Here is a 25,604-nt window from a genome sequence, read left to right as displayed (position 1 = left end):
AGTGGCAGGAAGGCCAGCTACTATTTATATACCTTTAGCTGTTTAAATGTAGCCATTCAATTATGCCTTAGAGATATTACATGTAATTTTTGAAAGTGGATCATTTCTAGATGGCCTTTAGTCACCACAATATTACTTGCTTGAACTACATCGTGGACTGCAAATTACAACCACCTACTATTAATATAAACACCATAAAATACACATTTACAGTTCTTGTTATCCCATTGTCAATTCACTGCTAGACAAACAAAATCCTAATCAGCTTTATGACATATTTTCACAAGTGCAGCTAGTGACAGGTAACCAAAGAGCCCTATTAACTGACACCCTTATTTTAGCTAAAAAAAATCTTTCCCTAACATCCTCATATATCAACTTATATTACCTGGCATCCAATGAGGCATACCGTGGTCTGCATTTTAGGACAGAGGCAGGCAGGAGGAATCTACCATCAGATCTTCTTTTGATAGTAGATTCCTAATGGTAGGTTTCCTTTAAAGGAAATCTACCATTTGTTTTTATGCATTGTGAACCAAACATACCTTGAGAGTGCTGTAGCAACAGTTATGCAGAAACATATCTTGTTTAATCCCTGAACTGAGTGGTTATGCTCAAAAAACTATTCTAAAATTAAAAGCTGGGTGCCCTGGCTGCTGTACATAAACACATTGGGGGTCATTTACTAAAGGCCCGATTCGCGTTTTCCCGACGTGTTACGCGAATATTTCCGATTTGCGCCGATTGTACCTGAATTGCCCCGGGATTGTGGCGCACGCGATCGGATTGTGGCGCATCGGCGCCGGCATGCGCGCGACGGAAATCGGGGGGCGTGGCCGAACGAAAACCCGACGTATTCGGAAAAACCGCCGCATTTAAAAACCGAAAAAGTGTCGCTTGGGGAGCGCTTACCTTCACTTGGTCCGAGGTGGTGAATTCCGGCGCGATGAGATGACTTTCAGCGCAGCAGCGCCACCTGGTGGACGGCGGAAGAACTACATTCATAAATCCCGGCCGGACCCGAATGCAGAGCAGAGAACGCGCCGCTGGATCGCGACTGGACCGGGTAAGTAAATGTGCCCCATTATTTCAACATACGTAGGAGCTGCCTGAACTATCCGGACAGGACTAATCATCCTGAGCTGGATGACTCAAACACAGCAACTGGGGGATGGTGCATAGATTGATTGCTTCTGGCTGTCAGGGACAACACAGTGATGACATATTCTCAGCTTATGCTGTGCAGGACAATGCAGGAGCAGTGCATAATTAGGGCGAGGAGAGAGCCGGGGCAGCCACAGGAGTGACGAAGCCTCATTATTTTAAAAAAATTTTTTCAGCAAAATCACACATGACATACCCCTGAGGAAGCCACCAGGCTCGGTGGCGGAACGCGTGGGGAGCCAGTCCCATCTACCCAAAACCCGGTGATATTTTTACATTTATTACTCTGCCTGCATTTTGATACATTTATCCAGTGCTTGACTCCTATTTATGTATTACATGTAGTTCTTATTTCCATTAGACATGCACAGGCTGCGCCGGGCCTTATAGGGTAGTTGGCTCAGCAACCTCTTTAGCTCATCTTGCGAGCAATATATTTATAGGGTTGCCTATAGCAACAAGTGCTCATTTTTTGCACATTATACCTTTTTGCTGCTATATTGAGACTCAGCACTTTATCGTGCTTTTTAATTGCTTTTATACTGTTTTGGTTTACACATTGGGTGTACATTTGTATTTATGGTAATAAAGACTTTTTCATTGTTATCACCTATGTGTCTTTGCATTAGTACCTATAACACGTCCCTTTTTCCTGGTCTAAATGATATGATTTTCTGACGTGTGGTACTTTCATTGGCCTCTATCTATTTTGTGACAGTTTATAGATTAAACAAGATATGATTCTGCATCAGTGTAGCTACAGCATTCTTAAGGTATATTTGCTTCATAATGCATGAAAGCAAATGGTAGATTTCCTTTAAGTCTCTCTATTTGGATGGCTCTCAAGTTTTGAATACAATAGGCCAGTGATGGCGAACCTTTTGGAGACAGAGTGCCCAAGCTACAACGAAAATCTACTTGTATGTCGCAAAGTGCCAACATGACAATTTAAGTAGTAACTTACTGATCCCTGCTGTATCACAGGTTTTAATCGTATTGGCATACTGAGTTCACCAATAAAATAGAAAGATGATGGAGAAATTTGGATTTTAGCTTCCTTCCAAGGTCCCCTGAAGAGGAAGAATCAGGAGACCCAGAGCAGGAGCTCCAATTGCAATCCATCTCTATCCAACCCTTCCTGCGCCTCCTGTATTCCTGGCAGTCAAGGATGTTGCTTTAAAATAGTGCTGAGCATGGTGCGTCCTGGGCTGTATTGGATCACACGAGAAAGCCTTGAGTTCTAGCTGGCAAACTCTGTTGGGGTGAAGGCCTGGGTGCCCACAGAAAAGGCTCAGAGTGCCACGTCTGGCACCCGTGCCATAGGTTCGCCACCACTGCAATAGGCTGTGTCACAAAGCCCTGTCCCAGCATTCCTACATAATTCTGTTGCCTGCAAGCAATTGACTTTTGAAAGCTTCTTACAAATAAAATTTGGTAATTCAAAATAATTGAATAATTCTTCTTTTCATATGTAGAGATTTGTGATCCAATCTTTAGTTATGAATAAGTATGTACAAATTTTGCCTCCCTGAATAAAGAAACTCTGACCTTTGGCTCATGAACACTGTAAATCATGAAGAATGAGTCTATTAACAACACTGTGAGGCAAATATATTCCATTGAAGGGTTTCTAAAAGCCTGCCTTGAAAACACAATGCTCTATGTATTGCTATTCACGTCTATTTAATTATGATTTATGATACATGACAGCTGTCAGGATTTTAGTGTTTGAGGAAGCATAGAATCTTCTCACAAATGCTGAATTTCATCTTTCATAAGACATGAGTGAAGAAAAGTGACACTACAGTGAAGTGCTCTTGGAATCTAAATGTGCAAACTACAGACTACCGGGCATAGGCCTTATCCATCCTTTTTTGTATTGCTAAAGATTTTAAACATCACCATTACAATTCACACTGCTTGGCTGTGACAATTGTATCTTGTGTTAGTTTCAATTGGTGTTCCCCCACTTCCAACAAATAATTGATATAGTTTGTGTAAAGAAAAGTTATACAATTTTCCAATATACTTTCTATATCAATTCCTCTTGGTTTTATAGATCTCTGCTTTCTGTCCTGCTATAGAAAGCTTCTATGTTTACTTCCAGTGGATAGAAATCTGTCCATGGTCATGTGATGGCACACAGGTACATGAACCATTAGTATCATACAACTCTGATTACTGTTTGTGATAATAACGGCTCGGCACCTTTGTGTCCGTCACAAGACCTTGGACAGATCTCTATCCACTGGAAGTAAACATAGAAGCTAGTTACAGACAGACCTCTGTGACGTCTGGTGAAGCTCTCCTGATGCTTTACTGTCATCCCAGGCTGCAATGACCAGCTGTAAGGTCTCTGCTTTGAAGTTGCATTGATAATCCTTGCTCCCATGACAGCAAAAATTTTGAAAATTCAATTGTCACAGGGACATAAAAAAATGTGTCTGGAGCTACAACTTACATACAAAATCAACTGGACTACCTGTAATGGGATAAGGGGTTTAAAAATATCAGACAACTGAACATTTAAATGTAAGTGTATAATGGATTCTGTGAAAATCCAAAAGTAAGGCTGTAAGATTTTTTGATTCAGGACCCAACACTCCTCTACATCGCTCTTTTGGAGCGCTGACAAAGCACTTGTATAACCATACAATCATATAACCATAGGGGATTTCAAAAACATTTGTGGTCTCTCACATTTTAAAGAGGTTGTCAAGGAATCCTTGGTTCGCTCGGATCAGTAATCTGAAAAAATAAGCTCTGCTCTGGTTTGCACAGCAGTCTCCCAGTAAAATATTCATCATGTGAAAAGCAATCAGACTCTACAACTGACACAGCATTCTATGTGTGGACAGGAAATCAATTGCAGTCATATGAAGGCCTTGATTTGAGTGTTACAAGGATGAATGGAGAAGCTGACCACCGGTCTACATATACTGTGAGACCATGTGTTAATTGGAGGATCTGTCTTTTTATTTTTTTAATCAGAAAAACAAAGTACCCTGCTAGGAGTGTTTCTTTAACCCCTTGCTGCCAAAGTCAGTTTTTTGCATCCTGCTGAACCTCTTTTTTTTAGGGTGTTTTTTTCACATCAGTGATTTTTCACTAAACCCATTTTGGTTTAAGGACACATACAGATTGTTTTTTTCTTCCTGGTGTTATACATTTTTATCATGGCTCCAACAACCCATCTACAATTGTAGGGTGATTGCCAAATCACACTTTAGACCAACCGGGCAGTCGCATATATAGAAAGCAGAAAATGCTTTGCAGGGGGCGTGAAAAGGTGATAAAATGCTAAAATGCTATAGGTTAGCTTGAATATACCAGAACGTCCCCTTTAAGTTATTTTTCCAAATCAACTTTGTGCACGTTCCTTCTGGAAAAACACTAGACTTGTGTGAAACAGGGTCTTATCACTAAATGTACTAATGGCATCTGGGTGAACAGGATTTTTTGACTGATACCTTACTGACCCAGTTTTGACATTGTTTTGCATTTAATTATGAATAAAAATAAAAGATTTTTTTCTTTTGGAAGGATTTCTTTAACCTGTTGCCAGACTGCATCTCATATATCGGATGCTGAGCACTGTAACTTAGCGCTCAGCGCCTGATATATATATTGGACACAGGCACTTGTTGCATTTCTGACGCTGGAGGTCCCAGGATCATCTTGGGACAACCCCCCCCAACGATGACATCACAGGACCAATTTGATTGTCGATCGCGACAACCCCGTAATGGAAAATAGCGCCAGAAATTGAAAATGGCACTTTTTTGCCATTTTGAAAAATATTAAAGATTATGAAAAAGTATGAAAATTACCAAAGTATGAAAAAGTTATTAGCGCCAGAAAATAGCAAAATCAAAAAACTATTTTTAATTTTTGTAAATGTATGAAAACATTATAAAACCTATACAAATTTGTTATCCGCATGATCACACCGACCCAAAGAATAAAGTAGACATGGCATCTGGTTATGTATACAGTGTACATGATTTTATTTTTTTCAGTTTTCAAAAGTAAACATGTCAAGTACAGTGTGTTTGCATGATTGCCTTGTTATACAAAGTCACTGTAAGCGATACAAACAATTATCATTTATAAAAGTAGACAGGTTTAGAGGGAAGGGAAATGTTGTCCTTTCTCTGCTTTATGGCACGGGACTTAAGCAATCTGATCAAATTGTAAGACGGTAGGCAAGAAGCAGATGTCAGATGAGGGGAATAATAGGAGAGAAGGGATGGGGTGAGGGATATCTACTAACCGAATTTATTAGAATAAAACAACTATCAGTAACTACACAGGTAACCACTTATGAACCAGAATATATCTCGGGATAAACCAAAGTAAATCGTGATGATCCACGTCTCTGTCTTGGTATGTATACAATTTATACAGGGGAGTTGCTCAACCAGTGTAATGGGATCAATGACTTATCTGCTTGTACCATTAATGTAGGGAGGTGGTTTTTCCTAGGATACCAAGTTTTGTTAGTAAGCCATAATAGGACTGATTTTGGTTTTAATTTTATGTTTAAGTTAGTTATTTTATTTATGGCACGTGTGATCTTCTCCCAAAATGGTTTTATTTGGGGGCATGTCCAAAATATGTGGAGATGAGAGGCTCCACTTAGATTGCATCTCCAACATTTACTATGTGGAATTAATCCCATTCGCTGAAGGGTTGCCGGGGTCCTGTGCCATCTTGTTAGTATTTTATAGGGGTTTTCCTGAAATTTCATGCACCTTGAGAAACCATGAGAGTTACTCATAATTTTTCGAACCTCTCCTTCAGAGAATTCCATCTCCATGTCTTTTCCCCAAGCTAAAATATGTGCTGGCTTAGGGCCATGGTGGTCAAGGATCACCAGTTTGTAGTAAAATTTAGATAATAAATTTCGAATGGACCGGGTAAGTAAATCTGCCCCATAGTTTTTAGCGGCCTTCAAATTTAGGCAGTCTTTGAGGTTATTTCTGAGGGAAGTGAGCTCCTCCAGAACAGAGATTACCTGGCTTTTTTATGCATTAGTTCTAAGTGGTAAATTTTTTGTAACAGATCATGTTTTTTTTTTTTCAGTTTTTTCATCGCTGCTCCAAGGGCCATGAGTTCACATCTAATAAATATTTTATGTGCATCCCAAGTCACTGGGATCGAGGTGTCAGTCGGTGAGTTACGAGCGAAGAAAGATGACAAATTCTCTCTCATTTCCTTCATATGTGCATCTGAGTCCAGGAGGGTCTCATTTAATCTCCATAGGCCTTGGGGCCACGGTAGGGTGTCTATTATTATTTGAGTTGTTACAGGTGCATGGTCAGATACTGTCCTTACCCCTATTGATACTGATTGGACTGCTGAGAGCAAAGAGCTAGGCAGGAATATGTAGTCTAGCCTTTGGAAGGAGTCATGGTGCGTGGAATAGAAAGTGAAGTCTTTGGTTGTAGGATGCGTTAGGCACCAAGGGGGATATTTATCATACGCTGGCACTCGTGCGCCAGCGTATGATCGCCCTGCCGCTGCAAATTCGCAACCCAATACATCAAGAGGCTTCTGCCTCTTGATGTATCGGGCTGCCAGCAGCGCAGCGTTTATCCTACGCCAGGCAGGGCCCCGCGCCGACCCACTCCCGTCCGGCTGCGCCCCCCGCTCGGCCAGTCGCGCCCCCCTTCATGCCCCTTCACGCCCCACTGGCGTGAAGGTGGCGGATTGGGGAAAATAATCGCAAAAGCTAGCAATAAGCTAGCATTTGCGATTATTTCAGGGCCTCTGCGCCACTGGCGGTGCGCAGAGGTCCTGATAAATATGCCCCCATATGTCTATGAGATCTAACCTTTGTAGAGTTTTATACAATTGGCTAAAGCTTTTTGAGACTGAACCGAGGTTCCTTTGGAGGAATCTAGGGTCGGGTTTAGAGCTAGATTGATATCTCCCCCTGCTATGATTATGGAGTTTATCTAGTGTCCTTAGCAGCCAGTCTATCTGACCAGAGTTCGGGGCGTATAAATTGGCCAGTGTGACTTTTGTATTGCCCAAGATGCCTTTTATGAATAGGAACCGTCCCTCACTATCTTGGAAAGAAGTAATATGTTCAAATGGAATGTTTTTCCTTATAGCAATCATCACCCCTCTCGCTGCTTTCTCATAAGTGCAATGAAACCACTGTTGGAACAGGTGTATTGGCAGTTTGGGAATTTTCTCATGTTTGAAATGTGTTTCTTGAAAATAGCAAATATCAGTTTGTGACTTACGTAACAGAGCCAGGACCTGTGACCTCTTCTGTGGTGTGTTTAGACTCTTGACATTAAATGGTGTCATTGTTACTGTCACCATGCTTAAGTATTGTCTTGTTGCATGTACATATATGACTCTTGATAAGCAATGGTTGACAGTGGACCAGTGTACCTGATGTTTGATTGATATTTCCAAAAATTACTTTTGTCTTTAAGATTGTTATGCCATTTAAGAATAATTGAACCTTTCTTTTTTATTGTTCAGCACTGTGCTACATTATTCATTTAAACCTTGATGGACAGTGCAGTGCCTGGAATCCACATCATGGTTCACTGTATGAAATCAAGTTGCTCAAGTTGTTTTTAGAACTTCTCTACAGGTGAATAGAAAGAGGTGCTCAGGTGTCTGTCCCTAATGTTGGATACACCTTGATCACTCATTTATAACAAATTTATGACCTATAACTCTGCAGCCAGTTTTGACATCAGAAATTTATCAAAGAAATTTTTAGAGGATGTGTTATTCTTTCAACTGTGTTAATTTTTATGTCACTCTGGGGTGCCTTTAACTTATTGACTGAGTTTTATTACCTTTTTCTGGGATGAATGCATTTTATAACTTTTCTTAACTTTTTTTTACAGTTAGATCTTTTGAACCTTAATTGAATAAACTGCAGAACCCAATAGGAATGGGGGACCCTGGGGAATTTAACAGGGACAAGATTGCCTTAGAATGCATAAGCTCTCCTCATCAGGGCATGGGCACAGGAAGATTCGGAAAGCAACATTTGAAAAAAAAAACCCTTAGATGCCCTGCTCGCTAGTTATAGACCTGTGATTTAGCTGTAACATGAATGAACTTAACATAACTTGATTTAAATGGATATTCTGTTCGCTTTGCTTAATTTGATAATGGGTAGCAGGTAAAATGTGCATATAGCGGAAAAGTCTGGCCCTGGTGCTAAGCATGGACTGTGTATTGAAAAAACTAGACTGATATATTAGGAATATTTTTCTTCCTATCTTTTCCTCCATCATCGATAACGATTAACGATAACAGTCTTGTCAACATTTCCTTACTATATGACTTATGTGCTCTAACTGTACCCTTTTTCATCCAATAGTCAATTGGAAATTGTGACACCAATGCATGAAAAGGTCATGTACAGCAGTAACTTGAACACTTTGTTCACCTAGTCCAGCATTAAATAAACCGCTTCTTGAAACTGTGATACACATTTTCCTGTCAACGTTTCATTCCCCTGATGCTTTTTTGCATGAAGAAAGACATTTTCTCATGCCTGGAGAGATCAGCAGCAGTCACAAGGAGACACTGTCAAGAAAATTCCTTACACTAGTCATGCTGAGCCATAGGCAATAAATCAAGGGTACAGGCAAAATACCAAGTAGAAATTGAGTTCTTGAAATCCATGTACTTTATACCACTAAATGATTTGTTCTCTAATTCAAATTACATTCTATGGAATATTTAATGCATAATGCAAGACATAACAGTTCAGAGCCGCTAAGGATTCTTCAGTTTTACAAGCTACAAACTGTAGGTGGAGGTTGGAAGTTACAAAGTAAATGGTTGAAGTTTAGAAGGACACTGTTACCAGCTTTAGCCCCACAAAAATATCAGTCCCCTCAAGTAGAGTATGAAATATGCTTTCTAGAATTCCTTCTTTTATTTTAAATTTCACTTGTTTACCTTTAATTATGTATTCTTATGTAAAATTATCTAGAATGCTGAAGACAGTGCTGAGACTGGAGGCTAGAGAGTCACTTCAGTTGCCCATATTTTATATTTTATCATTTTTATATAATTTTTAAATAATTAAAATTTTATAATTTTAGGATGTTAGAAGGTTTACAAATTAAATTTAGAAGTCATCAGGAACATTTACACATAAAGTTTCAAAGAGAAATTAAATTATACAAAACAGCTTTTAGGTTGTTTGTCAACCCTTCATGTGTTTTAAAGTAATAAATTGAATGCAGGCAGCAGGAAACAGATGCCAGAAAGGGTTAACTGGAAAACATAAGGTGTTAACAAGTTTGTAGGGAGGTGTGTGTGTTTTCATGAGTTCTTAACAGCTTTTATCTCTGATCTCCTGGCAAGAATGCAGAGATCAGAGCTGCTGAGGCAAGATACTTTCTTTAAAGTTTTTAGCTATGACTGGCAGTCAGATATGACTGACCAATCACAGCAATCACTGTGCAGGACAGCTGTGAGATGTCTTGGGAGTGATGACCCTGGGGATCAGCCATCTGTGAAAGCTTTTACCACTGTTCTATCACCAAGTGTCTACAAAGGGAGACACTTTAACTGCAGGACTATATAGATTATCTAAATGCCATAATAGCTGGCTAATCATGACAGGTATTCTTGTCTTCTGTCTTCAACCAGTTAAAGGGAATCCATAACCCTAATTTACCTACCAGAACTAACTACTATATTATGTAGGGCTGTTCTCACACATACCACCCATATATTTGTTTTATCAGCTTCATCTTCTCTCCCAAACTTTATAAATATGCAAATTAGGTTGAAGTGCTTTGGCAGAGCTCCATGCAGGATTGACATAGCTGTAGAGAGAAGGATTAAAGATGGTGCAGGAAGTATATCATAAAAAATAAAACTATTAGGCCCATTCCACACTTGCGAGTGTGATGCCATGAACTTGCATCACACTCGCAATGCATGCTGCCGGGAACGCACGGCCCGAACGCTGCACACCGGGAGTGAACTGACATGCTGAGTTCACTCCCGCGGTGCAGTGTTCGAGTCGTGTGTTCCCGGCAGCATGCGTTGCGAGTGTGATGCGAGTTCATCGCATCACACTCGCAAGTGTGGAACAGGCCTTAGTTTTTATGTGAATGAGTTCCAACCTAATATACACATCAGATTAGACTATGCCAATAGTGCCCCGGTATCAAATACACAAACACAGCTCTCAACAGTTTAAATAGTTAATATCAGCGAGAAAAGAGCTAGGCAAATCATTACTTTGAGAAAATACATATCTTTTTATTCATAGTATTCCAAGTCAAACACATATCAATACACAAATCATGTTAAAAATATACCAAGGGAACCAGGTGTCCCAGATAACAATTGGGACCACACAGAATACCAAAACGGCCCCCCTCCTTCTAAAGTCCATAGGTGAAAGCATGTCAAAAATGTTAGTGACAGTGCCCAAAAATTGGGCCAATGAAGTGAAAGAGGGTAAATAGCAATGCAGTTCTAGTCTATTTAGTACCCCGGAGGTACTTTCCGGTGTATACAGTTATTGGCTTTACATATTGCACTTACCCGCAGGCATAGTAAAAACAGGCAGAGGGCAATCAGGAGGAAGGCCGAGCAGGTACACCCCGACGCGCGTTTCGCTGATGCTTTGTCAGGAGGTGTACCTGACGCGCGTCGGGGAATACTATGAATAAAAAGATATGTATTTTCTCTAAGTAATGATTTGCCTAGCTCTTTTCTCGCTGATATTATATATTATATATTATATTATATATATATATAATATTATATATTATAGAATTATATATACAATCCAATCTACTTTTGTTAATAGCATTTGGATGATGGGCATAGGTATTTTTTTGTTCCATATTCCGATGCTAACCTTATTTTTTGTAGGTGAAGTGGTTTTCTTGTGAGGGTTAGAGACACAGCTCTGTCTACAGCTTTACATACAGAAAGATAAACTTTGATCTAATTTAATTTTTTTTTTAAACTTCTACTATAAAAAAAACTCTTTGGCAATGTGTACATTATGGGGACATGGGGGAGCCAGAAGAAGGGCTCCTGATGACAGGTTCCTTTTAAGGAATTTTTACTTCATGTTAGTAGGCGCATACTTTATGTTAGTAGGCGCATGTTTATGTTTCTATGCTTTTTTTTAATCTTTGTATATTTACACTGTTATAAATTTGTTAAAGCATATTTTAACTACATTACTCCAAATGTAAGTTATTGTGACTCAAAAACATTGGACTTATATTTTTTTTACTTGTTAAATCCAACAAAAATGTAAATATTAAAAATATCTGAAATATATTGACAAATTGACACACCAAGTAATAAAACTGAATAATGCAAAGACCTTTGCTTAAAAAGTCACTTTTACAGCTAATTTTTGTATCCCATAAGGCATTAAAGATGAAACAACTCCCAAAAATGTGTACTAGCATTTCTCCCAAGTATAAAATTGCCCCACACATGCAAATAAAATGTTGTATGGATACGCAGTGAAGCTCAGAAGGGAAAGAGGGGCGTTGGACTTTTAGAAGCCAAATTTGACAGACATACTTTACATGTGTCAGGATGCATTTAGAGAGCCATAGTGGTACCAAAACAGAGGGGAACCCCAGCAAGTTTCACCATTTTGGATAGCACACCCCTTAGAGAATTTAGCAAGGTGTAATTTGTGCATTTGTCCATAAAGGTGTTTGATTTAATAGATAGAAGGAAAGAGAGATGTTTGCCTTTTAGAAGCCAAATTTGAAAGAAATGTTTGACATGCATTTGGAGAACCCTAGTGGTGTAAAACAGATAAGATTCCGAAAAGTGACCCTAATTTTTGAACGCACACCCCTTAGAGAATTTCACAATGTGTAACATATTACATATATTACAATGTGTAATATATGTATTGGAGTTGAATGATCCAATTAGGCCCTAAAAATTAAAAAGGTGAAAATTTTCCTATAAATGTCACTTTTACCCCTAATTTTTGTAAGCCACAAGGGATAATAAATTAAATAACCCCGAAAAAGGTGTAAAACTATTTCTCACGAGTGTAGAAGTACCCCACATGTGCATATAAAATGCTTTATGGGCGCACAGTAGAGGGATGTTTGTCTTTTAGAGGCCAAATTTGACAGAAAGTGACCCTAATTGTTGATTGTACACCCCTTGGGGAATTTAGCAAGGTGTAATATGTGGTGTAGTGTAATACACGTGGTGAAATTAGCATTTGGAACATATAGGTGGTTTCCAAATATTGTGTGCAATGGAGTCCAATATAGAAATTGCAATTATTTCTGGAAAGTTCGGTGCCCATTATGTGGCACCCGTTATGTGATGCCCGTTATGTGGTGCCCATTATGTGGAGCCCATTATGTGATGCCCGTTATGTAATGTCCTGTATGTGGTGCTATTATGTGATGCCATGTTTGTGCCACTGTAAAATGTCAGCTCTCGGATTAGGAAGCCATATTTCCTGATGTGAGAAAGACCCAACATGTGATCCTAAACTTAAGCCGGAAAATCCAGCATGGCTCCGGAATGATAAAGCACTTGGAATATAAATAAAAAATAATAATAAGTAAATGAAGAACTTATGAGAATTATAAAGGATCTGCTAATAAATCCAGAGACTTAGAGGGGAAATAGAAAACCTAATTAAAAAACATAAAACCCACAAGTGCCCCTAGTTTGCAAACTACATCCCACAATAAAATAATGGAGGGATATGGGGAGCAATGTGACCTAACATTTTACCGAAATGAATTCACAACAGGTTGGGCGTGAATTGTGTATGTATTGCGTATAAGGAGGTAGAATATACCAAGGGACCAACTACACTTTTGTCACTCTGGAGTTGTCGCAAGTCTCTTAGTAGAATATAGTGTCCATCGTAACTCCTAACTTCGATGCCCAGTGTAACGAATATTGCTGCTTTTGGCTGGACCAAATCAACCAGCCAATAGCGGCAAACATGGATAGAGGGGGGCAACAAAACCCCTCTGGACCGCAAGGCAAAATTGGTGGCTGTCAGGAACAGCCACCACCCTGCCCCGATCACTGCGTCTACGGACATGGTGATCAGTATTACTGACGTCATAAGTAAATTCGCTGCTATTGGTCTGGTCTGGATTGATGAACCAATAGCAGCGATCATGAACTGTGGCGGTGGGGGGGGGGGCGTAACCCTTCTGGTCCATGGGGCAGGATGGATGGCTGTCAGGAACAGCCGCCATCTTGCCCCGATCACTGTGTCTGAACCGTGTTGGAAAGTCACTACCCGCCGCAACGCGTATCGGGAATAAGCTACACAATCTTTATTTTTTTAATTTTAATTTAGACAAATAAGGGCTTATTTTTTGCAAGACAAAATGCACTGTAAAAAAAAAACCTTCATTTTAGTGCGTTTTTAGCTTATTGAAGCAATTTTATTAACTCTTTACGTGTAGAGGAAAATAAAATCATCAATTCTTGTTTTGGATTTTTAGCATTTTTTTGGGGGGGTGTTCACTGTAGCATAACAATAATATATTGTCTTTATTCTATGGATCACTACGATTACAGTGATACTTCTTTTATATAGTTTTGTTTATATTTGTCCAATTTTATTGAAGGAAAACTAGAATAGAAAAAATTGCATTTGTTTTAGTATTGCCACTTTTATTGCGGCATAACAATAGTATTTTTTGGTTGACGGAGCTGGTTGTGAGCTTATTTTTTGCGTGACAAGTTGTTCTTTTCAGTGGTATCATTTTGGTGCTTTTAACTTTTTCGGATCACTTTTTAGAACTTTTTTGTAAAGCAATTTGATAAAAAAATTTTTTTTTTTTTTACCACGTTCACCGAGCGGGTCCAATTATGATTAGGATTTATTGTAAAGATTGTAAAGGGTTTTTTGGTGATTTAGTGTTTTTTATACTTTATTACTTGTGTACAGGGTGATGTGGTGTTTGGGGGGACTTTCACTTTCTTTTATTATTTTTTTTAATTTTAAAAAACCTTTATTTATTGTTTTAACTTTTTTTTACAGTTGCTGACATGTAAGCTTAAACAAGTGATCTTCTGATCACTTGTTCAAGCTCTTTTACAGGTTACACAGTGCAATACAGATGTATTGCATTGTGTAATGTAAGACACCGAGCATGCTGCGCATGCCCAGTGTCTCACACCCAAGTCCTGCCAGAAGGCAGGAACTCGGCACCCGGAGGAAGATCGCGCAGCCCCGAGACACTCCGATCGCTGGTGTTAGAGACGGGTGTCGGCTATAATACATAGCCGACACCCGCAGCTTCTGGCGCCGGCTCCGTTTAGGAGCTTGATGTAATAGTACTGCATTTTGCGGGAACGCATCTCCCACGATGCAGTACTATTACGTCAAATGTCGGGAAGGGGTTAAACTTGGTAGTTAATAAGCCATGATGTTACAAAGTGACATTGATTGGGAGGGGTATATAAATCTGCACTGTGCATATGTTTTGAATGTTTTAAAAAGACTCCAGGTTAGTCGAAATGTCATTGTTTCTAGGTGAATAAACAGTTTTTGATTTTCATAATTTAATCTGAAGTGCTGCCTCCTACTTTATTGACTTCCTCTGGCTAATCAGCAGTGTGCAGTGCAGTCTCTAGGAATTGAGGCCTGGGTTTTCTGTCTTCCTTCTACTTCTTTGTAGATTTAAATAGTTCTTTGTAAGTGCTGCATCAGCCTTAACAGGTTAATACTATAAGTTGTCTGATCTTTGTTAGCTAAACTAAGCGAATTAAACATTTCTGTTTATTACATAGTGTTAAAAATATTCCATCCAACAAGTTGTTTTTTCCAGAGTCAAATACATTGCAATACATTGCTCGACAACACTCTTTTCCAGTACAGTGTAAATGATATAGTTGTAGAGTTAAAGTGACAGGCCTAAGTCATTCATTAGGGAAACTATGCCTTGTGCTTTATTCATTTTTCTGGTTTCCAGAGCATTTATGAGGCATTTTTGCAGCTAATATACTTTTATGCAAAGTACTGTATTTGAACAATTGCCTTCTAGTAACCTATTCACTCTCAATTACCATAACGTTTTAAGACTCATAGGTTATCTTGAGTGCCTATTTACCACTTCAGAGAGAATCAAAAGCTCCTGGCTATGTTTTGAAACATGCCTTAATTTAGATTTCTGAATGTATTTTGATTCATTTGCAACATGTCAGGTACTCATTTATTTCCTTATTTAGCTAGCAGTGGGTTTTGAAATAATATATCTTAAATGGAACCTGTCACCACATTTTTACATATACAGCTAGTGACAGGTTCCTATAGAGCCCTGTTAACTAACTGACACCCTTCTTTTAGCTAAAAATTGTTTCTCTTACAACTCCATTAATCAACTTTGTATGATATTCCCTGGCATCAGAGAAGGTTTGTTTTTCTCGGCCGGCCTCTCCTATCTACTCCACTCCATGTCCTAAGCCTCTTCTCAACATGTCGTGTGACTAGAGTGACATCATCACAGGTCCTTTAGCCTCCAAACATTAGCAAACTGTACCTCATGCATATATCTCATCACATGAAATCACAGCATGTCTCCATGGACTTCTAGTCCTCCCCATCCTCCATGGGGGCTGCTGTCATTTCATGTGACGTGAAGATGTAACAGGACCTTTGATAATCCTGGTCTCATGACTTTAAGTGCCCAAGCATGTAACAGAGCTCTCCATACAGCAGAATATCATAGCCTGTCAATCCATAACAAGGAGGCAGGACAATGCAAGTACACTTAAAGATGCAGGACTCAGTTAGTGTGAATGACTCACATCAGTTGAGTTGCATATAAGTTTATAAACTGATTTTTGTAACTTGCAGAGATGGAAATGAGCCATTTAGGAATAAGGGTAACGGTTTTTAATCAGAGTTTTTACTAAAGTCTTTATTTTGGGTGGGTTAATTTGCATCACAGGTTATCTTCAACATTTAATATTTATGAGCATTGCAGACAAGGTCACATCTACTATGATGTGAGTTGAGTAACTTGCCTTAAGTAGCAGATTGCAAGTCATGAGGTGTGTCACACTGGAATCACCATCATCTGAAAAGAATCATCTGATTATGGGAGCTGTGCAGCAGAGATACCTCTGCATGTGCGCTCTCTATTACAGACAGCAAATTTACTTGAGCAGGCTCAATAAACCTTACTCAGCCCCCCCCCCTCCCCCCAACTGTGCCTTTGTTGAAAAGGTGCAGATGTCCCATCTTAAATCTGCCTCCTCCCATTAGTGAATAATTCCCAAACTTTTTCTGCCCCAAATTATGCAAATGAGCCTACAAGGTTTTACGAGGCTCATTTGCAGAATTTAAAGCCCTTTTTTTTTCTTAAAACCAAAAGCACGAGAAGCTAAAAAAAGATCATATCCTGCCAGAGCGTGCCCACACCAGTATATCATTGTTCTTGGTTTTCAATCCTTGATCCTGGTGGTAGATGTCCTTTAAACAGTGCTTTGTAAAATAATTTTTAAGTGAAATATCCTATAGAGTTTTATAACAAATTACTAGATGCATTATTTTAAGAATTTTCCTTGCCTTCCTCAAAAACTGATGAAAAATTAAGCACAAAAATGAAACACAAAAATATAAAAAGAATAAATAATTCCAACTAATTCTTATATAATATACAATATATCAAATAATTTTTTTTAACCAATAATTTTAAATAGACCAGTAAATTGAGACCAGTATTAAGCAGATATATATATACTAACTTATATAATATATACAATATATGGTCACTTTTTGTGTTTACTTTTTGTGTTATATATGGACACTATTATTGTGTATACTAACAATTGGTAGTGATGGCTATAAGTTAACATACAGGAGAATTGAACTATTAGATAAAATATAATAAAACACAGGAGATTTTAAAAAAATCTGCATAAATGTTAGTAATGGAACAAAAGATTGTAGAAAATTGAGAAGGGAAATGTGTGCCTGGGATTAGAGGAAGTGCTGGGAACAGCCTGAAGTAATGCCGGTCATAGAACACTCACCAGGCTGTACCCAACAGTCATATATGTAGGATTTAAAACCATAGTGTAATGTGTTGCCAAGCGTTTTCTTGGTGAATATTGTCCCAGCTGCTTTGAGATGATAAACTAATTTCTCCAAGATAGTTCTAGGCTGACATCAAATACACAATAAAAAAATAAGGTTGTCACATGACAGTTCAATAAGCAAAATACAAAAATTCTTTATTAAAGTCAGAAAAATGCAAAAAATATCACCCGACAAAGGATGGTAGACATGATAAAACCAATTAAAAGTGTACAAAGTACACAAAATATATACAACTGGTAAGTACAACCGTGTAAGGTTGGCCGACTAAACACCTACTCCTTTAACCCCTTAACGCTGAAGCCACTTTTCACCTTCCTGACACGGCCCATTTTTTCAAATCTGCCCTGTGTCACTATAAGTGGTTATAACTTCGGAACGCTTTAACATATCCAAGTGATTTTAAAATTGTTTTCTCGTGACACATCGTACTTCAGATTATTTGAAAAATGTTGGTGGTATGTTTTGCATTTATTTATGAGAAAATCAGATATTTGGTGAAAATTTGGAAAAATTTTTGATTTTTGAACTTCAAAATGTTCTACTTTTTCCATACATAGTCATAACCGCAAAAAAACGTAATAACTAACATTCACTAAATGTCTAATTTATGTGGACATGGTTTTTTATGCATACTCTTATTTTTGTAGGATGTTATGGGGCTTTGAACATTAGGTGCGATTTTTCACATTTTCATAAAAAACGCAAAATCCTGCTATTGAGGGACCTGCTCAGGTTTCAAATCACTTTGAGAGACCTAAATAAAAGTAAACCCCATGAATTACCCCATTATAGAAACTACGCCCCTCAACGTACGTGAAACAACTTTTATGAAGTTTGTTAACCCTTTAATTGTTTTACAGGGGTTAAAACAAAATCGGATGCAATTTTGAAAGTAAAATTTTTTTGGCTAAATTAATATGTTTTTCAAAAAATGTACAAATTCTCAGTGGATAAAATACCAAAACGCTCCACAAAATTTGATACCCAATCTCTTCCGTGTATAATAATACCCCATATGTGGTGGTAACCTGCTGTATGGGCACACACCAGGGCATCGGAGGGAAGCTGCGCCATTCAGAGCAGATTATGCATTGTCAATTTTTAGTGGCTATACAATCTTTATTTTTTTGGCAATTTGGACATACAAGGGCTTCATTTTAGTGGGTCATTAGCTTATTGATGAGATTTTATTAACTCTTGAATGTATGGGTGAAAAGAAAATTGTCAATTTTGGTTTACTTTCTTTTCGTATTTTTTGGGGGTCGTACATCGTACACAAAAAATATTATATTATCTTCATTCTATAGGTCACTACGATTACGGTGATACCTCACTTATATAGTTTTTCATTTATTTTTACAATTTTACTGGATAAAAACTAATATAGAGGAAATCTCAGTTGTTTTTGCATCGCCATCTTTTCGGAGACGTAACTTTAATACTTTTTGGTTGACAGAGCTAGTTTAGGGCTTATTTTTTACGTGTTGAGTTGTTCTTTTCAGTGGTACATTTTTGCGCACATAACTTTTTTTGATCACTTTTTAGAACATTTTTGTGTAGAGATTTTATGAAAAATGTACATTTTTGGCTTGTTTTTCGGGTTTTGTTTTTACGGCGTTCACCGAGCGGGTCCAATAATGTTTCTGAGTTATTGTACGGATTGTTACGGACGCGGCGATACCAAATATGTGGGGTTTTTTGGCGATTTTGTGTTTTTTTCACTTTATTGCATGTCTATAAGGAATATTTGTGTTTAGGGGACTTTAACTTTATTTAATTAATTATTTTTATTAAAAAATTATTTTATGTAATGTTTTTAACATTTTTATTAACTTTTACAGGTTAGCTTGAACAAATGATCCACTGATCACTTGTTCAAGCTCTTCTTCACATTACACAGTGTAATACAGATGTATTACACTGTGTAATGTAACACACTGAGCATGCTGCGCATGCTCAGTGTGTTACAGCCGGGTCCTGTCAGAAGGCAGGGACCCGGCTACAGGAAGGAGGATCGCGCAGCCCCGGGCACCGGCGGTAAGCGCCGCGGGGGGTCCGATTCTTCTGAAATGCCCCTTGCACGCCGCGGTCAGCGCGACCGCGGCGTGTCAGGGGTCGGCTATAATATATAGGCAGGTGTCGGCTATAATATATAGCTGACACCTGCAGCTTCTGGCGCCGGCTCCGTTCAGGAGCCGGTGCCAGAAGCATGACGTAATAGTACTGCATTTTGCGGGAACGCACCTCCCGCGATGCAGTACTACGTCAAATGTCGGGAAGGGGTTAAATGGTATATATTTATCTGAATACCTGTCATATATACAAGATTTATTCAAAAGGTAACTGTCCTAATGCAAGGTTCACAATAGTAAAGTAAATCAATAGGCAGATTAAAAAAAACGGTAAAGCTAAAATACCAAGTCACAATAATTATGCAACCAAGAACCTTCATACATTACAAGTCCAAATAGTCGGTCACAGGTCCATATGTAAGCGTCAAGAGCAGTGCATTATAGAGGTAGTTCAGAGATCAGGTAGAGGTGGAGGGCTCCCCATGCGTTTCGTCTCCTATTGGAGACTTCCTCAGGGTTCCTCAGAAGTTCTAGGCTGACATGTCACCTTCCTCATGATCAAGGATATTCCACGAAATCAAGGATACTCCTCCAGATCGATGTTGATTGACAATCATTTTTCTGACTATTGCACTTGGAGGAGTGTATGTATATGTATTACTGGGGGGCAGTATATATGTATTACAGGGGGCTGTATACCTATGCATTACTGGCGTGGCTGCATATATCTGTATTACTGGGGTGCTCTTTATATGTATTACTGGCAATATTTACTTTATTGAAAAAAATTGTGGGGAGGGCCTCCACCACCCTTAATCCGGCCCTTACGAACTCACAAAGTTTGGTCAATTTCGACCTTTAAAGTTTCAGTGCACTCATCACTTCACTCTGGTTTTGGTTTCAAAATCAGCATAAAAAACCTAAGCATGTGCTGTTAGCCTTACCCAGTCTTACCCAGATAAAACTATGCTTTGGAGTAAAAAAAAAAAAAAAAAATGTATGGATTAACACTTCTCCTGACCATTTGAATGGTCAAAATTTGCTGCAATCGTCAAGAATGGTGTCATGCCCGCACCCATGATCCTCGATACGGATCTCAGGTACACCCGTACCCTTCCATGTGGCGCGACACCCCCGGCCCTCTCCAGCGCTCCTGCTTCCCAACTAGGCTGCATCCTCACTCCTGCTGCCCGGGCTTAAAGGGCCAGCATCCTCCTGATTGCCGCTTGCTAATCCAGCTCCACCTTATAATCCAGCAGTTCCCTTCACTCCCCACCGGATCTTCAGCTTTGTTTCAGCATTCTACAAGGAACTTCCATGGTTTCCACACCGCACTTCCCACAGCGGTATCTGTTGAAGTGATTGCCCGTCAGTGTTTCCAGACGCTCCTGTCTTCCAGCATTTCCAGGCGCCTCCATGTCCCCTGTCTTCCAGCGTTTCCAGACGCCTCCGTGTTCCCTATGCTCCTCCAGCGTTTCCAGATGCCTCCGTATTCCCCTGTGTTCCTCCAGCATTTCCAGACGCCTCTGTGTTCCCTGTGTTCCTCCAGCGTTTCCAGATGCCACAGTGTTTACTGTCTCTAGCGTTCCCAGACGCTCCTAGTGGCTCCCGTCTTCCAGCATTCCCAGACACCTCCAAGCCACCAACTCTCCTCCACGGACCTCTCTGTTTCTGCCTGGCTGGGTCCTGTGCCAGCTACTGCCTGCTTGCCTGCCGTGAGTTCCAGCTCATCCTTACAAGCCACTTTCCTGCTGTCATCCCAGGCTCGGACTGTGTCCTACATCCCTCTCATCCCTGGCTGCCACCTTGGGCCTAGTCGCACCCATGGAACGACCTGGTGGCACCCATGCCGCAGGAAGACCATCCAGGTGCCACTTAGACTCCGATCTCGGGTGTCAGCTAGTACCATCTACATCCTCCCGCGGTGGTCCAGAGAGTCCACTGGTCCACAGACTCCCCCCTCCGGACACTTCCCATGGAGAATTTCCTCCCGAGTACTCCCAAGTACCTTCTGTCGTCTGTGTGACAGTTACACATGATAAAATGGTTGGTTCATCACTAAAATCTGCATAAGTTTTATTCCATTTTCCAAGCTTAGGGCAAGACGGAAAGTCTTGGAAAGGGCAAAGAGGAGCAAATATAAGCAAATCTACTGTATAAGCCAGCTTTCTTACCCCTTGCTGCCGAAGTATCAGCATGGATTGCTCGAAGCTGAAGCAGTGCATACAAACAAGAAAAGATCAAGCCCGTATTCCTGTATCCTTGTGTCAAATAGTCTTTGGTCTTGGTGATTCATCATGTAAAAACGCTTAAGCAATTAACGTGTTTTGGCAAAAGCCTTGAGAGGAACAAAAGCTTTAATTAAGTTATATCAGTGATCAGATAATATGGACTGTAAGGGCTGATTTGGCAAGTTCTGTGCAGTGCTCCGGAATCTATGTGCACTATAAATAATTATTATTATAACTTAAAATAACTTATTGCTAGCTTATTGCTAGCTTTTGCGATTATTTTCCCCAATCCGCCACCTTCACGCCAGTGGGGCATGAAGGGGCGTGAAGGGGGGGGGGCGCGGCCGGCCGAGCGGGGGGCGCGGCCGGACGGGAGTGGGTCGGCGCGGGGCGTTACTGTCCCCGCTCGCTGCTGCCGGCGACTTTTCATACGTGAAAAGTCGCCGGTTGCGCTTTTTTCTACGCCAGGCCCTGCCTGGCGTAGGAAAAACGCTGCGCAACTGGCAGCCCGATACATGAAGAGGAAGAAGCCTTTTCATGTATCGGGCTGCGAATTTACAGCGGCGGGGCTATCATACGCTGGCGCACGAGCACCAGCGTATGATAAATATCCCCCAATATATTACATCAAATAATAAAAAACAATAGCAATCAATGTTCTGAAACAAACCTGTAAAAATAGCACTGGTTGCAGAAATGACAGCTATCATTTGCTAAGAAAGCTCAAGCTTCTATTCTGAGTGAACTATTTTTATAAATCAATCATGCATAAACAAGCATACTAGACACATAAAAAGAAAGTTAATTAGGAATGTGTGCTTCTACAGAGTAGATAGTTTCCTGCTGAGCAGTACAAAATGGACTGAAACCATAATCAACAGTGACTAAAAAATAACCGTATCTACATTATGAGGCAGTACCAAATTTAGACATAGCTCTATGTGCAAGGGCAAAATTCCTAAAAATAGTTCAGAAATCTGGGCCAAGCAGTAGAATACTGTGACGTGAGAAGTACAATAGAAACATGGAATTAAATAAAAAGCATAGACTTTCTAAAGAAAAAAGAGCATATTACTGAAAAATTTACAAGGTTTATGTATTTTAAATTACCATTTACTGTCTTGGTTGTGCACTTTTTATTCCAACCAGATAAATAGAGAAAACTGAGAAAACAGTTTACATTTAATAAGAGCTTGAGATATCTTGGAATTTTATAGAATTTGATATAATGTTTTGATGTATATTGTAGCTTGTAACATATTAGAAAAGATAAATTAGTACCAGCTATTACATATTAAAGCAATTCCCCTTCTTTTAAATACGTTCATTCTACGCACTGAAATTATTCAGGATCAAGGTTTTGCAGGTTTCTAATGATTTCAAGGCATTCCCTACTTTAAAAAAATTATTTCCAAAAATATACATACATACCATATATCTACCGTAATATATAAAACTGAGTGTATGTGTTTGTATATCCGCTAAAGAAATCTACACCATCGGGTTTACTATCACCAAATTTTGCACCTGAGCTTTGGTTAGGGATGTAGTTATCAGTACCAATGTGGCCAATTAATAACTGATGACAATAACCATCCCAACCCCAACTCTGGGGCACCGAACCAAATACAGAAGGCAAACTTGGCCCACTGACACTACAGAAGCAGTACACAAAATGATTAGTCAGTGATTACAGTATTTTACAGTCATTTACATGTGGGATCTAGAATAGGCCTCCCAAGGTCTCCCAATGTGTTGTATTCAGTGTCAATGGCATCAAAGTCTTAAAGACACAGGGGGCTATTTATCATTGGTTTTAGCATGCTTTTTTGGCATAAAAATGTCTTTAAAAAGTCGCCTTGAGGTTTGTTTGGGGACTTTTCACTTCTTAAAAGTCGCACAGGACTATTTCCGCCACTTGAGTTATCTGGCTTAAACATAAAACTACTGCCAGATTTATGACTTTGGACTTTTGCAGAAAGTCCCATAAAAAGTCTCATAGTCACTCCAGTCCCCTGCTGGCGTATGTACTGCGACTAATGCATTTTGTTAAAGGCCAAAGCCATGGCATAGAACATAGAACTGTTGCAAGAAGCTGACCTAATGAAAAATACCCCCCCCCCCCAGAAGCCATGGACTGTGTTAGCTACAAGAATAGTTTTGGACTTTGGTTCTGGCATATATGAGTACTGCCAGGAGCCTTTTATAGGGATGGAAGTCCCTGCCAGAGTGCCAAGTGTCTAGACCCACTGATGGAATCACTGGTCCACCATTGTACCAGTCCGGTGATAATAATTAAAGACAGATGTTTAGCCAGTCAGTGATTATCACCAGTCCGGTGATAATAATTAAAGACAGATGTTTAGCACCTGTATAAGGGAAGAACGATAAAAAGCTACGTCTTTATATAACATCAAGGTAAAAAACACAAGATGGATACAATGCAATTGGTTAAATATACTGATGTCCCTGAGGCTAGACAGTCACATTCATACAAAGTAAGGCTACATCTTGTTTGGTTACAGATGGCAAAGTGTAATTAGCACTGCAGTAAACACATGAATAAAGTGCATTAGTAGTAAAATCAAGTACTTTCCTTCCCAACAGGAGTAGACAAACATAGTCAAAACGGTGCACATGGTAAAAAGTTAAACAGGGGTCCATATCCAGCATATCGTGCAGCATGCTTGATACAGACACCCCGTCTCTCTCTATTGGTCTTCCGGTTTCACTTTCTACCAGGTACAGTGTATCCATGCTGTGTTATTATCTTCATGTTTTCTGATACTATTTGATTGTTATTTCCCAGTGCTGGTGTTATCTTGTCTTTAATTATTGTTCGGCTAATACCTTTCCTTGGCAGGCATAGATCTGCAGTTTAAAATGGGGGCGATCAGGTTATCACTGTGACATCATGACAATCGATTGCCATGAAAGATTGGAGTTTCTCAGAGGCTTCCGGGCTATCACTTGGCAACCTCTTTTTGCAATACACTAAAATACATAACAGTGCATTGCAGCAAAATGCATGACTGATCAGAATCCCTTTGGTTCCACTATCTTAAGGGACATGAAAAAATAGTAATTGAAAGAAAGAATTGCTCCCTTTCATTAAAACGTACATATTAATAAATAAAGTAAGGCTAGCAAGGAGGTTTGGATTTTTAATTCACCTGATGACTTTTTTATTTTTCCATTTAGAGAGCTGTGTGAGGGCTTGTTTTCTGTGTAACAAATTGCACATAACAACGGTATTTTATATTCCATGCCGTGTACTGGGAAGAGGAAAAAAATTACATATGTGCCATTTTCTTGTGGGCTTGGATTTTACAGTTTACATTGTACGTCCCAAATGACATGTATACATTATTCTTTGGGCTGGTGAGATCATGGTGATCATACATTTACAAAAATTGAAAACTCCTATACAAAAAAATCATTTTTATTTCGCTATTTTCTGGCGCTAATAACTTTTTAATACTTTGGTGTACAGAGCTGTGGGTCATGTCATTTTTTGCAGCTTTTGATGACATTTTAAATGTTTCTATTTTTAGAACTGCACAGCCTTTTGATCACTTATTATTGAATTTTTTTGAATATTTTTAAAAATGGCAAAAAATGCCATATTTGACTTTGGGCGCTATTTTCCATTATGGGGTTAAACACAGTGAAAAAACATTTTTATATTTTGATAGATTGGACATTTTGGGACCCTGCAATACCTAATGGGGCTTATTTACTAAGGGTCCCGTGGCTGCATTTCCGTTGGGTTTTTGGACGTTTTTGAGGATCAACCCAGCTGGGACAGGGATTAAGAAGGAGATTGTGTTACAAGCGATCGGATTTTGGCGCATCAGTGACGGCTTTCATTCGACAGAAATCAGGGGGCAATCCATCAGAAGATCCGACAGATTCGGACAGAGCGCGTGATTTAACTTTAAAGTTGTGTTGCAAGCAATGCACTTACATGAACTGGGAAGAAGATGGTGAACTCCAGCGGACCTGAGCAGAGAGCAACACATGCAGGATATCGGGCGCACGATG

This window comes from Engystomops pustulosus, chromosome 1 (genome assembly GCF_040894005.1).
Source record: "Engystomops pustulosus chromosome 1, aEngPut4.maternal, whole genome shotgun sequence".
Classification (NCBI taxonomy): Eukaryota; Metazoa; Chordata; class Amphibia; order Anura; family Leptodactylidae; genus Engystomops; species Engystomops pustulosus.
The sequence above is the reverse complement of the archived record's forward strand: the minus strand, read 5'-3'. Positions refer to the sequence as shown.